Source organism: Gossypium arboreum, chromosome 13 (assembly GCF_025698485.1).
Source record: "Gossypium arboreum isolate Shixiya-1 chromosome 13, ASM2569848v2, whole genome shotgun sequence".
NCBI classification, from domain to species: domain Eukaryota; kingdom Viridiplantae; phylum Streptophyta; class Magnoliopsida; order Malvales; family Malvaceae; genus Gossypium; species Gossypium arboreum.
Window position 1 is genome coordinate 112,544,162 of NC_069082.1, and position 15,749 is coordinate 112,559,910.

At 32.6% G+C, this 15,749-nt stretch overlaps 1 non-coding gene across 1 annotated transcript; it reads left to right on the top strand.

The window, feature by feature from the left end:
- The first annotated feature begins 14,958 nt into the window (after positions 1 to 14,958).
- Positions 14,959 to 15,065, top strand: LOC128287097 (small nucleolar RNA R71). Its single transcript, XR_008277797.1, has one exon. It is a non-coding gene; the product is annotated as a small nucleolar RNA R71 (small nucleolar RNA).
- Positions 15,066 to 15,749: the final 684 nt, after the last annotated feature.

The window sequence follows — 15,749 nt, forward strand, 5'->3', positions numbered from 1 at the left end:
ATTTAGTTATGAACTAAATCCTTTAAATACCTAAGGAGAATGAAACCTAAGACGAATCTTGTTCTTATTTTCTGAATTGTATGATAAATATTTGGCTTGTTTTTAATTATGTGTTCTTAATTCTTGTTTTGATATCCCAGGATACTGATTTAAGATAAGCTTTTATTCAGAGGAGGAATAGACCCTGTCTAAGAGTACATTTGTCATAATTAAGCGGAGTTGATTGCGCGCTTAGACATAGGGTGACAAGATTTTTCTGAATTAGGGTGAAACCTAATAAGGGATCTATAGATCGAGTTAATGCAACCCTAGAGTGTTAATTAGAGAAAAGTCTCGGTTATTCAATCTAGGGATTAGACATTATTAGTCTTGAATAGGGATAATAACATAACTTAGGGATCTCTACGGAACAAGTTAAATGAATAAATCGTCCGATTCGGAGCCAGAATAACAAGTATAGTCTAGGTGGATTTTTCCTTAGGTATTGTTTTCATTCAATCGATTTTTCCAAAAGAAATTCCCCAATTCCATTCTCTGTGTGTTCTTAGTTTAGATAATTAGCTAGTTAAAACAAAAACCTCTTTATTCTTAGGCTAGATAATAAAAAGACAGTCATTACTAGTACTTTTAGTTCCTTTGGGTTTGACAATCCGGTCTTGATAAAACTATACTACTGTTTGATAGGTACACTTGCCTACATCATGATAATAGTTAGTTCAAGAACGAATAATTGTAAACATTTAAAACCTATCACGAAACCAAGCGATCAGTAGTTAGGCCGGTAAGGAAATTGTAATGACTCAGTTTCCAGTGGCATTCAAAAACATGGTTTCGGAACCCCGTCTTTGTAAATCGAGGGTGTAAATATTAAATAGGGATTTTCACAGAGTTAATTTATAAATGAATTGGAATTTGGTTTGTCAATTTGGATAAAATTATGGTTAATTAAGGCCTAGGGACTAAATTGTAAAAGTTTAATCACCAAAGATTTTTAATTAGGAAAATGCTTGGGGACTTAAATAGAAATTATCCAAATGACCAAAGTGGTTAATAAGCCGCTTTTAAATAATTGATAATGGATGATGATGTTGGATGATATTAATTTAGCTTCAACGTGATTAAAGTTAACTAAATCTAATTAATTAAGCTAATTAAGATTAATTAATAAACTAATCATAATATAAAAGCAAAAGCTTAGTGGAAGATGTTACCGTATTCTTCCCAAAGTCGTGAAAACCAAATAAAAAAAGGAAAGAAGAAAGTTTAGGGTTCAAGCATTAAACCAATAATTTGTTAAAGACGACGTAAGACTGTCGAGAGGAAAAGGAAATGGGAGAGCCGACGACGAGTGACGCAAGCTTTCGATTTGTATCTCTATTACCTGAGATCAATCTAATTATTGCATATTAATGTTAAATTGCATGATTTAGTAATGAAATGAGCATATAATACTTGTATGAGTTAAATTGTGGTGATTGATATGGTATATCGAGATAGAGGACTAAATTGAATGAAATAGAAAACAAAATGATTTAATTAATATGTAACACCCCTAACCCGTATCCGTTGTCCGAATAGGGTTACGAGGCATTACTAAACGAAAGCACAGTTCCTAATATTTTCATATTAATTCAAGTCATAATCATCTATATTTAACAACCGTATTACAAATGTGAATCATACGTTCAATGCAATTCAAGATTTACATCACATCAAGGCTTATTGCTTAATCCAATATATAATCATAAATTTACTATCATTCACCTCAAAGCTTAGTTAAAACATAATCCAATATATATATATGTACTTAAAATCATTTAATTCATATACAAAATATATATAAGATATCAATAAATTTATTATTGAATAGTAAACCTATATTTTTATTCTCAATTAAATCGTGCATATACACAAGTTATTTATCAATTGAACTAAATTTCATTACTAACCCTTTCATTCATAAATGTCTACTTGGCTAACTCAATTCATTTTACATATTTAATAATTTACAAATACCTAACGAATTTATATTGCCATGCACATATACATATCAACCATATTACAAGCACACATATATTTATTCATGAAAAACATTTAAAACTCAACTAACATAACATGACCAATTACCAAGTACACACACATATATATTCTTATATAAATCTAAATCCCAATATGTCTTACTTATCAAACAACAATTCGAATGTCATCCATATCATTAATATGGTCCATAAATGGACACTCAATTTAAACGATGCATATGTCTTGATTTTTACCTAACAGCTCATAACCTACCTTATCTTAATTAACATCCAATAGAAACATATAGCCGAACACAAAATACCTTCACAAGTTTTATATACTTAGATTCATTTCAAAAATAACACAAAAATGATCAACCATGACATACGGCATAATAATCAAATAGACTTATACCATGACTCAACCAAAACCGAATTCGAACCTAAGATTAAAGCCATTTTCAATGCATGAAATACTTACCACAAACATCATCCATTCATAGTACTACTCACTTTTAACTAAACGAATTTAAACCACTATCAAACATAACCAAATTATCAAAACCAAACTTACTAAACCTTATAACTAAGCACCCATAAAACTAAATCCAAACATAAATAGCAAGCCATATTCACATGGCTTTAATTACATAACCAAATCCAACATTTCCAAAAAATATGTTCCAGCCTATACATGCCATAGGTCCAAAATGCAACTTAATAAATACCAAAAGCGTTCGATAGTGTGATAGACTTTGCTGACGATCCCCGAGCTTGTAACGTGAATCCAAAATTTATAAAATATAAACAAATACACACAAAGTAAGATAATATAGCTTAGTAATCCATAAGCCAATAAAAAATCTAGTAATATAACCAACTCATTTTAAACTAAACTGAATTATACTAGCATAATTATGCTTAGTCTCAATCTGTCAATGTCATAAATGGTATTTTTGTTTTTGTACAAAAATTCCCACCTTGGCCAAATGCTAATATAACCAATATAAGTAATTCACATTTCACTTACAGGGCCAATATATCATTAGATAATCAAATATACTTATACCCATAAACACAACTCAAGCATCATAATATATTATCATGTACACATTACCTAAATGGCCGAATACACATGGTTACATCTATAAACATATCACATATCATTTCGAAGACAGTCACAATATATCTATCAAGATCGAACACACTTTTATATTTATACACATTATACATTTATCTCATAAATCATTTGTATCAAACATTAAGTACTTACTTACCTTATCATAAGTGATAATAACCTATTCCATACCTGATCATTTAGCTTATACAACATGTACGTTCACACCTTATCGTAGCTCAATGAACCATTCAAAATTGGGTAGGACACTCAAATAAACACACAAATCGTACAATGCCAACATCCCAAACGTGGTCTTACATGTTGTCTCATATCGACTCTACTGTCCCAGACAGGGTCTTGCTCGTAAACACATATTGGAATCACATATCAATGTCATGGTCTTACTCGTACACATATATCGAAATCCTATGTCATGACATATGTATCCTAACTATTCCTAAGGTTCATAAGGGGCTTTCGGACGTCGTAACTCGGTCGAAACCCATCCAAAGGTATAATGGCCAAGCTTAATCATATTCAGCCATAGCTTATATATATTCACAAATTTCATACCAGCATATAATATTAACATTTAACTACAATTAAACACGTCTATTTGCTTATAAACTTACCTCGGATGATGTAAAACGGAACAAGGCAGCTAGTCGACGACTTTCATTTTTCTTCGATCCAAATCCGATTTCTTTAGTTCTTGATCTAAACATATTCAAATTAAGATCATTCAAATATATTTTCATTCAATTTAATCCAAAAACATGTAAATGGGCAAATTACCATTTTACCCATGACATTTACAATTTTTACAATTTAATCCCTATTGCACAAAACACAAAGTATGCAAAATTTCCCTATACCCATGTTGGGCCGAATTTTACCCATGCTTATACATGTCCATATATTTCATTTATTTTACATTTTAGTCCCTCAAATTATTATTTATGCAATTTAGTCCTAATTACTCAAAATCATCAAAAACTCCAATACAAAACATGTTAATCTAAAACATATATTCCATATTTCATCATCAAACAACAAAAATCACAAGCTCTCAACAATGGAAAAACTCAAAATATTTACCAAAATAAAAAATTCAAGCATGGATTTTGTAGTACTCGAAGCAACGATCTCAAAAATGTAAAAATTATCAAAAACCGAGCTGAACCCTTACCTTGATTGAGCTTAGAATCAACCGAAACCTAGCTTTCTTTTTCTTTTTCTTTCTTGTTTAAGTTTTGGCCAAGAGAAAGATAATATGAAAGCTTATTATAATTTAATATATTATAACATATAATGACATTTTATTTAATTACTTATTTAACCTTATTTATTAAATTATAAAACCATTATACTATGGCCATTACCATCCACTTTACTTAATAATGGGATAATTGCAACATAAAGGCTTCCATTTAAAAAGCCAAGTGCAATTTAGCCCCTTTTAGAAATAACTACATAATTTTCATTTACGCGATTAAGTTCTTTTATTTAATCGGACACTCAAACGACAAAATTAAATCACGAAAATTTCACAGATATAAATTCACACAAAATAAACACAGAAAATAATTTTAAAATATTTTTTTGACTCAGATTCGTGGTCTCAAAACCACCATTCGGATTAGGGTCTAAATCGGGCTGTTACATAATATGTGGTACCTAGTATGAGATTGAGTTAAAACATGTTATATGTTATATTGGAATGGTGAATTGATGATGAATTGAGAATAATGGAATGTGAATTGAACTGTGTAGTGAAATTGGAAATTGGTTAGCTTATTAACTATATAGGTTTATACTTTTGTTTAGTCAACGATGCACTACTTATGCTAGTATATTTACTTTGGCTTATTTGATGATGCACTTACGTGCCAGTATGTTTGCTTTGGTTTATCTAATAATGCATTTACGTACCAGTATAATTGCTCCAGTTCATTTGATAATGCACTTACATGCCAATATATTTGCTTCAGTTCATCCAATTATGCACTTAAATGCTAGTATATTTGTTTTGGTTCATCTGATGATGCACTTATGTACTAGTATGATGGCTTCGATTTTTCTGATGATGCATTATATGTGTTAGTATAATTGCTTCGGTATGTTCATAGATACATCTGACTGCCTCCAGACGCACTACCATCCAGAGTGTGAATATTGCAATAAAATATAGAAAGGCAAGGCAGTATCCGCAAGTATACGAGTCAAGTTGTAATATAGTTTTACAATGAAGTAGGTGAGGACTCCGAGGGTCATACCCAAAAGAGGTGAGTGCCAGACTAATTCTAACCTAAACACTAAAAGATCTAATTAATACTTTTAAGTATGTTATAGTACGACAAAATATGAAATAAAAGATTTTTGGGGTTTTATAATAATAGTAATGAAAACAAAATAACATAAAAAGATAAAATTTAAGAGATTAAAAAAATGAGAATACATCAAATCTGATTACGGGTGATTAGCTCACTTTGATAATCTCCATCAACTGTCGTTTTGGGTTCCTCATCAATCAACGAGTCGTTACCCTAGCAGGATCTTCCGATCTTCCACTAACATAATGAGTCAACAACAGTTCAGACTGGTTTGAGGTTAAGGTGTTCACAGATTGGCAATACCAATTTTGAGTTAATTCCCACTTTGATGACTTTCCAGGGTTGTCAGGCCTAGGATTTGTTTCACGTTATTCTTTCTCTAAATAACTGACCAATTGAGTAACCCTACAAAATAATTAACGAATCAAACCTCCACTCGCTAATCCTCCATAGAGGGATTAATTCTTCATGGCTCCCATATACAACATATAATCGATGTAAAGAGAAGGCATGCTAATTAAATTGACAAGATAAAGTAAATGAAAGAGCTTGGTTATATTGAATTTAAGCACAAATCCACAGAGTTTGAATGTTTCTATAATTTAGATATCTTGAAATCAACAAGAACAATTGAAATAAATCTAAAACCCTGAAAGAAATAAAGAAAGAAAGAAAGCTAAACTAAATTTACAAGAGAAAATCTAAGCTAAAGGAATGATGTCAATAATAGGTGACAAATAAACCTATTTATAGCATTCAGGTGGTCGTCGTCCTTAACTTAGGTTAACTGACATTCGCAAGCTTAAATTTTGACTGTACAAACCAAAATGCCCCTACTTCGTGTGTTATTTTCATCACATAATCGATGTCGCGACACACTAAGACCTGTGTTGCGACATGGCAATCAGTGTACTCCTTTACAACTATCTTTAGGGTTATGTCGAGACACCCTCAGTTTATGTCGCGACATCGAAGGCAATCTTGAGTTTTCTCTATTTTGCTCCTTATGTTGCGACATCGAGTCATCTGTGTTGTGATATAGTGACCAATATCCATTTAATGCACCTTATAATGGTCTCATTCACACTCATAAAGTGTGTTATCTCACCCTTAAGCCTCATTTGACCCCTAAAGTCAATAAAAGACTCAATTTGCACAGTTTATTGAATGTAAATAAAACTATGAAAACTTAACTAAAACATAACAAAAATACTTGTATTCAAGCTCCTTAAATGTGAAAACTAGTTTAATCTGATATATTGAAATACAATAGATCAAACTCTCCCATACTTAATTCATTACTTGTCCTCAAGCAACATAAACAAAAATGACAAATAAGATGACAACCCTTGAGCAAATATGATACAAGTATTGACTTTGGAGCACTTAGGCATTTTATGCTTACTAACAATTTCAGCATGATGAGTTTATTTACCACCTTTTATTTCAAACATCTAAGTTCAGTATGTTGGATAATATACAAGTATTAAGGGTCTCACCTATAGGAATCCATCAACAAATCATATAAGTTTATGTGTGTGACAGCCCTAATTTGACCCTGGTCGGAATGTGGTCTCGGGACCCCAAAATCGAGTCATAAAATTTATTTAAAATTTATTTGCATATCTTCTATGTGTGATAGTGCATGTGTGAAAATTTGATGCTTTAATTTAGTCTTATGAATGTGAATTTTACTTGAAAGGACTTAGTTGTGAAACTTAGAAAATATGATAGGTAAATTGTAAGGATCAAATAATTACAAAGTGGGAAAGCTTGGGTTTGCATGTCAAAATGCCAAAAATTCATTAATGGCCGGCCAAGTAATGATGTTTCTCCCACTAAGTTAAATTTATTATAATTTTATGTTGGCAAATGGTTAAAATAATCTAAATAAAAAAATGAATTAATAGGAAAAGATGAATAAAAGAAGAAAGGAGAGAGAGAGTATTCATCTTCTTCCTCTTGCAAGCCGTAACTTAAATGAAATAGGAGGGAAACTCTCAAGGACATTCGGCCATCCTAAGGTTTGATTAAGGTAGGGTTTCATGTTAATTCCATTAAATTAAATAAAAATATAGTTAGTAGTCCACATTAAATTAAATAAAAATATAGTTAGTAGTCCATGTTTTATTATAACCCATATGTTGATATTTTACTTAATTAGGTGACAAAATGAGCATACGGTTAAATTGGATGAATGCTAGGAGGATGGTGTTTTTGATGTTTTAGATAGAAATAGTAGAAAGGTGAAAAAGGAGCTAGATAAATGGATATATGTGAATTTAGATGATGTTATGAATAGATGTGAAGCTTATGCTAGTTTAGAAAAATTCAGTCAAAGTGTTCATGAGATGAAACTATGTGTTAAATGACAAATGGTGAGTAATTGTTATTTTGATAGTGATAATGTATTCGGCCTTGAGGCATTAGATAAACATTTGTTGAAGTTCTAATGTCTTGAACAATGACGGTTGTAAGATGTAGTGGAAATTATTAAATTATATATGTGAGAAATTAGTAAGGGTGGTTGCCGTATATACAAAAATATATATGTGTTTATATATATGTGTGTTTATTTGAAGTAATGATTGGATTATTAATAGTAACGTGATCTTAGGTGGTCAATAGCCAAATAGCTTAAAAACATAGGGTAGAAAGATCACATTTTACCGTGTGGTTCTTGTGATAAAAAATCATTAATATTATGGGATATAAATAACTAGTAAGGTGGTTAAATTAGTTAATTTATTTATTTTAGCTCAAGAACCCAAAGGAGGGGAATCAAGCAAGGGCAAAGCAAAGAATATCGAGTAGCCAATTGGAACCGTTTCATCCAACACAAAGTAAGTCTATAAGCAACTAAGCTTAGTTATTCTATACATAATTGGTGTATGCATATCGTGAAGAAATTTCTCTCGTTCATGTATTCTTTTGATTGAAAGGCATGTGACCGATTATACTTAGTTAATTAAATAAATTACTTTGTTAAAACGAAATGACTTTGGCACTATGTATGCTAATTTGAATGGCACTATGTGTGCGAATTTGTATGGCACTATGTGTGCGGATTTGAATGTCAATATGTATGTGAATTACTAAGGCACTATGTGTGCGAATTTGTATGGCACTATATGCGCGGATTTATATGGCACTATGTGTGCAGATTTGAATGTCAATATGTATGTGAATTACTAAGGCACTATGTGTGCGAATTTGTATGGCATTATATGTGCGGATTTATATGGCACTATGTGTGCGGATTTGAATGTCAATATGTATGTGAATTACTAAGGCACTATGTGTGCGGGTTAACATGGCACTATGGGTGTGAATTCCTTGCTTGAGCACTACGTGTACGAAATTGGTTGTTGATAAAATAAATGCAGGAACTAAATGAAGGGCAAAAACTATTGTCCGAATAAGAAATTGGAGACATGAAAATTGAAACATAGGTACATGAATGCATCTATTTCATCGTTGTTAAATATTGTAGGAAGGAATTAAGGTATCCGGTTATATGATACTTTGAGTTAATAGTATGACTTGACTAGTAGTTGAATTGATAATTTCGATAATCTATGGAACTTTCTAGTTTCTAGATCGACATATTCAGTTAATTGTTTGCATTATATGGCTGTCTCTTATTTAGATTTCGTTTTGATCCGTTTCATGCTCGGGACCATCCTCGAAGTCATCGCACCTGCCTGCAACGTTTTGGTATCCCTTCTAAGTTAATTCTAAGTTAACATTATGGCATGTATAGGATAGCATTTTGGTAGATTTTGTTGTTTTGATAGTATTGTACATAAAGGCCATGAGAAAATAGCTTAACTTTCATGCTTAAATTCGATTTTGTTGGATTATGATTAAGCTCTTTGTTGTTAATTGGCAATGTGTTATGGGGGAGTGGTATATTTGATATTTATTATGAGTGTCAAATTTGTTTAATGATTTTGAATATGTGAAGTGGGTTGATTCAATTTTTGTTTTGCATATTGAATGGATTATTTGAATTTTGATTGTTGTATTGGTTAATGTGTTATATGTGATATGGCATTAAAAGTAGTTTAGTTATATCCGAACATGTATATGTTTGTTTTAACATGTTCACGGCTTGGTATGGGTGATTCATGTTTTTGAATATATATATATATGTTAGTAGTTAAGGACATACCCTTATGAAGTATAAATGCATGCTATTATATGAGGTATATTCGGTGTGTACTTTTTGTGTAATATAATTTTAGATATTGACTTATAAAATTTATATGTTTTAATATTATACTACAATGTGTCTAAGTTTCAATCGGCTATGTGATATTAATAAATTGTTTGGTTTAAAAGTTAGTCCAAGTGTGTGCATGTATATATATATATATATTTTTAAAACAAAAAGATATTTTGTTCAAGTAATACCTGGTCATCCCAATCTGGCGATGGATACAGGTTAGGGGTGTTACAATGTGTATGTTTAGTATGATGTCTATTCATGTATAAGGGTATTTAGGTCACACAGGACTTTTCAACATGTAATGTTCTGAAGTTTAGGATAGGCATGTAATTCAAAAATAGTAAGCATCAAAATGGTTACAAACACGAAAATAGTTTGGCACATCGTATTGATCCCTATTCTCCCCCATTTGTGACCTTTATTCATTCACCATCTTATTTCTTCTTCTCTCACCTTCCTTATCTCTCCATGTATAGAAAATCATAGCATGACATAGTAACTATAGTTAGCCTACGAGTTTTTGTACACTAATGAATGAGTTTCTCTATCTTTTGTGACTTTATCTCTTTTCTTTTTCAACTCATCTCATTCATGAATACTTTTTTTTCAAGAACTTTTTCTACTCGTATTACTTTTTCTTTTTGGGTTTCTCTTTTGTTTTGCACTTTCAGGCTAACCTATAATTCTCATATCACATTAATCCTTCCTATTTCACTTTGTTTTTACAAATTTCACCTTAATGCATCTACTTAATCATCAATATGTATGACAAGATGTCTATAATCGTGCGGTGCAGGACCAAGGAAAAAGGGAAAATATAAAATAACATTTTTAGGCTTTAGGTCTATAATGAGGTTCATCAAGAAGTGTCAAAAGGCTCAAAAATCAGTACTAAATGTGAATAAATAGGTTGGATTTTTGGCTCAGGATATGTTCCAAACAATGCCTTAGGTCATCCCTTAATGCCTCAACATGCATAAAACTAATAAACCAAATTCAACCATTTATCATTCTACTAGCATGCTCATTTCCTTGTATTTTATACATCATGTCGTATAGTTGATTGCGTAATACCTATTTACAATGTATCATATAGAACTTTAGTAGTCTAATGCTAAAAAATTTAAAATCACTTACCATCATGCCAAATTTATTCATAAACACAAGCAACTATGTACATGCTCCAAACTAATAACTTGTATTTCTACAAGCTCAAGTACACCAAAAGACAAGAAAAAAAAACAAATTTCCTATATTATCCCCCACACTTTAGTTGACACATCCTCAATGTGTAGCCCATAAGAAGATAAGGAAATAAGTTACTCAATTGGTCGTGGGTGCACCAACTGTTAATGGTGGGTGCTTCCTCCTTTGATCGTGTGAAACTCAAATTATTTGTTTCTCCTTTGTGTTGGGTTCCTATATAGAAAATTTAAAAAAAATACAATATACTAAAATTATATTATTAATCCTACTCCAACAGACTCTAAATCAAGAGTATCCAAAAATTAATGCGAGTCTCTTAAAATAGAACAGTAACAATGTTTTAATCGTCCTCCTCTAAATCCATCTCTTCATTGCCTTCTTCCTCTTCATCCTTTCCTTTCTCTTCGTTTTCTTGTGCCTCTTCTTCTTGTGTTGACCTAAACATATCAGGCATGTAATTAGGGACCCGAATGTTGTTCTGTTTACCAAATTCTTGAAATATTGGTCCTAAATCTTGTATTCAATGTATCATCCAATCTAGCTTTGGATGTCTACTTTCACCAACATCTTGTTGAGCTCATGTAAACCTCTGTGACGAAACTGGTGTAGCCATCACTTCTTGTTGCCTCTTGTTCCAGTCCTTTTATTTGTTTGGCTTGTGACTCTATGTACTATTGGAACAAGGTATCGCCGATAATACTTTGAGAAGGTTACGACTGTTCAATGGATGTCATAGGTACGCCCGCATTTTTACTTAAGGCCATCTCTAGATGGGGAAATAAAACTCCCACATTCTGGCCATTAATGCATCTTTACATGTTTTCATGGATCCATTTACCGATGCATACCTACTTTTTTGCAAAATAGCATAGAGTAAAATTGCTCTAAAAGTATTAACGTTAGAAACATTTAAAGCCGGTACTATTAGTGTGCACATAAATTGAATCCACATCTTAGCCTTAGGAAACATAATTGCTTGACGAAAAGATACTGGGATATTGGTACCTACACGATATTTCCATTCACCCCTCACTTTAGTCAAAAAGTTTATAATACTATCTATATCTATATATCAAAAAAATTCTAGATTAGTTTCATCAATAAAATCATTCTCATAGTATGAGGCATTATAAAAGTCGCAAATAATTTGAAGGGTTACTCGCACTTCCTTCCTCCCCACAAGTATTATATCCCACATATGGCCTTTAGTATTTCTAGACTTTTGGTCCCGTAAATATGCATAAAACTCATGAACAATAGGGATCACAACATTCTCTTTCGAGATCGTCCAAAAATGTTCTCATTTATGATATCTTTCTAAAGGCCATATTTCCTTACACATGATTATCAATAGATCAAATCCCCTTTCTTGGATAAAGGTTTTTCCTTGTAGTTTAGTAACATATTTTCCAATATCCTGGTTGCAAAATTAAGGGGTTTGGACCCATTGATGGTTCAGTTTCATTGGTTCTTCTAACTTTTTTAAGAGATGTGTTTAAACTAAGAACCAATTTAAGCAATATCCAATAAAACAATAAAATGTTTGAGTTAGGAACCCTTAACCTTGAATAAATATTGAAGTCATTGTCATTCGCGTTGGTAAATGGTTCCTTTGTGTGCTCCATCCATTTGCTACATCAAAAGATCTTGAATGTTATGGGATTCTTACTAGTTGCAAGGAGTTTGGATTTAGGATTTTAAGGTTTAAGAAGTTTTTGGAGATTTGAGAGGATTAAGAGGTTAAGGATATTTTAAATATGTTTATAAAGGGTGTTAAGGTTAAGAATAGGTGTTTTAAATGGTAAAACTTGGGTTGCACAATTGGGTCGGGTCAACCCTACAGAAAAGTTGTAGAATTATCGCGACACAAGGGTTCAGTGTCGCGACATCCTCGGCAGTGTACTGTTTTCATGACACAGGGGTTCCATATCATGACACATCCATTAGTTTGGAGATCTTGGGGAAATTGTCTACTATGTCAGGACATATTGGTGCCATGTTGCGGCATCGATATACTTTTCATCAATTTTTGTATTTTGCACAAAGTGTCGTGACATAGGGTTGTTGTGTTGTGGCACCAACTCTGTTTCAACCCAAATTTCCATCTTTGGGATGTTTTGGTCTAACAACAAACATGTATCAAATACAAGTGAGAATCTAAACTATGGGGTTAGTTAAATATACAAAAATTTAAGCAATTCAAATACCTTTAAGTTTTATTGCTAGAGTCATCCAGTAGTATTGTCGGTTAAAAAATGGACGATCTTTTCGTTCTATCAGTATTAGTCCATCATCCGTCGTGCCATTTCCCCTTCTCCCATTTGTTTCTTTGCTTGAACTTGTTTATTCTATCTGTACGCACAAGGGGAAGTGTGTCCCTTGATCCGGGAATGTTAGAAATAAATACTTTTTTACACTGGGAATGTTAGAAATAAATACTTTTTTACACTATTCTCCTAACTTTCTCTAACTTTCCTCTTCACTAAATTGATGGTTACATTTAAATATTTTTGTCTCACTATTAATTTTCATGGTTAATTCATTCTTTTTTAAATCAATGGTAGACCTAGAAGTAGCCAAAAAGTGTCTTCCTACTAAGATTGGTATCTCTCGATCTTCTTCAAAATCAAGCACCACAAAATCTACAGAGATAACGAAACTTCGCACCTTCACTCATACATTTTCCAATACCCTTTTCGGATGTACTGAAGATTTGTCAGCCAACTGTAATGTTATTTGAGCTGTTCTAAGATCCCCTAACCTGAGTTTTTCAAAAATTGATAGAAGTATTAAATTAATACTAGCTCCTAAATCACATAGAACTCTATTAAAATGGGTGTTCCCTATCTCTATGGGAATAATAAAGCTCTCCAGGTCTTTCAATTTTTGAGGTACCTACCTCGAAATAATCACACTACAAGAAGCACTTAAGTTAACTTGTTCGCCTACCTTAATTTTCTTACACCTCACCATCATTTCCTTTAAAAACTTGGCATACTTAGGAACCTTCTCAATTAAATCAATTAAAGGTAGATTAGCATTTAATGTTTTAAATAAGTTCAAGAAACTTACAAATTGGTCATCATCCCTTTTTTGTTTTTCTTCAAGCCTCAAAGGCAATGGGATCTTTATGCTTTCGACATCTTTAAGTGTTCTTTTTTCTAGTTCAGCTGATAGTGTCTTTACCTCTTCTGGCCTTGGTTCTTCTTCAGCTTCTAGGGATTCCTCTTGAGGATCTTCAATATTATTTATATATAACTCTAGAGTAGGGTTTTCTGGGCTACTCAGTACTTTGCCCGATTGAAGTGCTATCGCTTCACATATTCCTTACCTTCTCTCCGCGGATTGTCTTTTGTATTACTAGGAATACCTATGCCAATTTTTCTTTTGATGTCACCCATCATGCTCATCAATTGGCTTATTTAATCCTCAAGCTTAGTCAAGGTTCTTGTTAAGTTGGTGCACGAGATAGCATCTACTTAACATATGTTCTCATTGACTGCCTCTCTCCGTCAATTCTAACCAGACATTGACCACATGCAGTATGGTCACTTGGGTTAGCCTTATCTTGGGGTTTCTACAGATAAGGAGGTTGATAATTAGTATTTTTAACTTGATTTGAACTATTACCTACACCATTATTTCCTCCCCATCTCAGATTCGAGTGATCTCTCAAACCAGGATTATAAGTATTCGAACAAGGGTTTCCACCCTATTCCCGACATAATTCATATCATCAGCAAGATTGTTGATATAATGGAAGAGTGGTTTGTCTCCTTCCTGTGTAGACAGTGTAGAAGCAGATTTGATACGATTTAGTCTATCCACTATCTGCTGATACTTATCATCCGCTTTGACCGTAGCAGGTTTCTAGCCATATGTGAAGCGTTCAATTGGCCATTGGTCAGAATTTAATGCCACATTTTTAATAATTTCATACATATCCTCGTACATCCTATTCATAAGGCTCCTCTTGCTGCTCTGTCTAATCCAGATTGTGCATTTGTATCCAACCCGTTATAAAATACCTGCAGTCACATCCACTCAGGAAATCTGTGGTGTGAGCATTTTTTGAATCAACATTTTGAAGCGTTCCCATGCTCCATAGAAATTTTCTTCCTCATTTTCCTGAAGACAACAATCTCTCTTCTTAGTTGAACTATTTTGCTAATCGTGAAGAACTTTTTTAAGAACTTTCCAGGGAGTTTGTCCCAAGTCGTGATAGATCCTGGTGCTTGCGAGTCTAACTAAGAAAAATTCATTATCAATTAAAGAGAAGGGGAACAACCGAAGATGAATAGTGTCATCAGTGACCCCGTTATACTTAAAAGTATCAGAAGGTTATAGAAACCAATTCAAAGGTTGACTAGGGTCCTCTATCATTGTGCTCTTAAACTATAGATCATTTTAGATTATCTAAATCATTGTCGGTTTGATCTTGAAATAATTAGCATTAATCATCGACCTTGCTATACTTTCTTGAAGCATGTCCAGACTTGATAAAGCATAATCCTTTAGGGTTCTTTCATTTTGAGCCATCTATACGTTTTTGGGTAACTGTAGTGCTGGTGGATTTCCTACGGCGTTATCGTCAACATCACTGAACAATGGATTTTCACGCGATATGTTACCTACAACTAGTGGTGGTTGTTCTTGCATTTGTTGTTGCTGTTGTCGGTAATTCCTTCGGATTATTCTCTTTAGATCTGTGGCTGATACAATAGGCGTACCCCTACTGTGAGTCATACACTAAACCCAAAAAGAAGAGATTAGTAATAATAAATAAAATTGTATCTATAATTGAGAAATCTCCTAAGTATTCTATTACATGCAAAAAATGA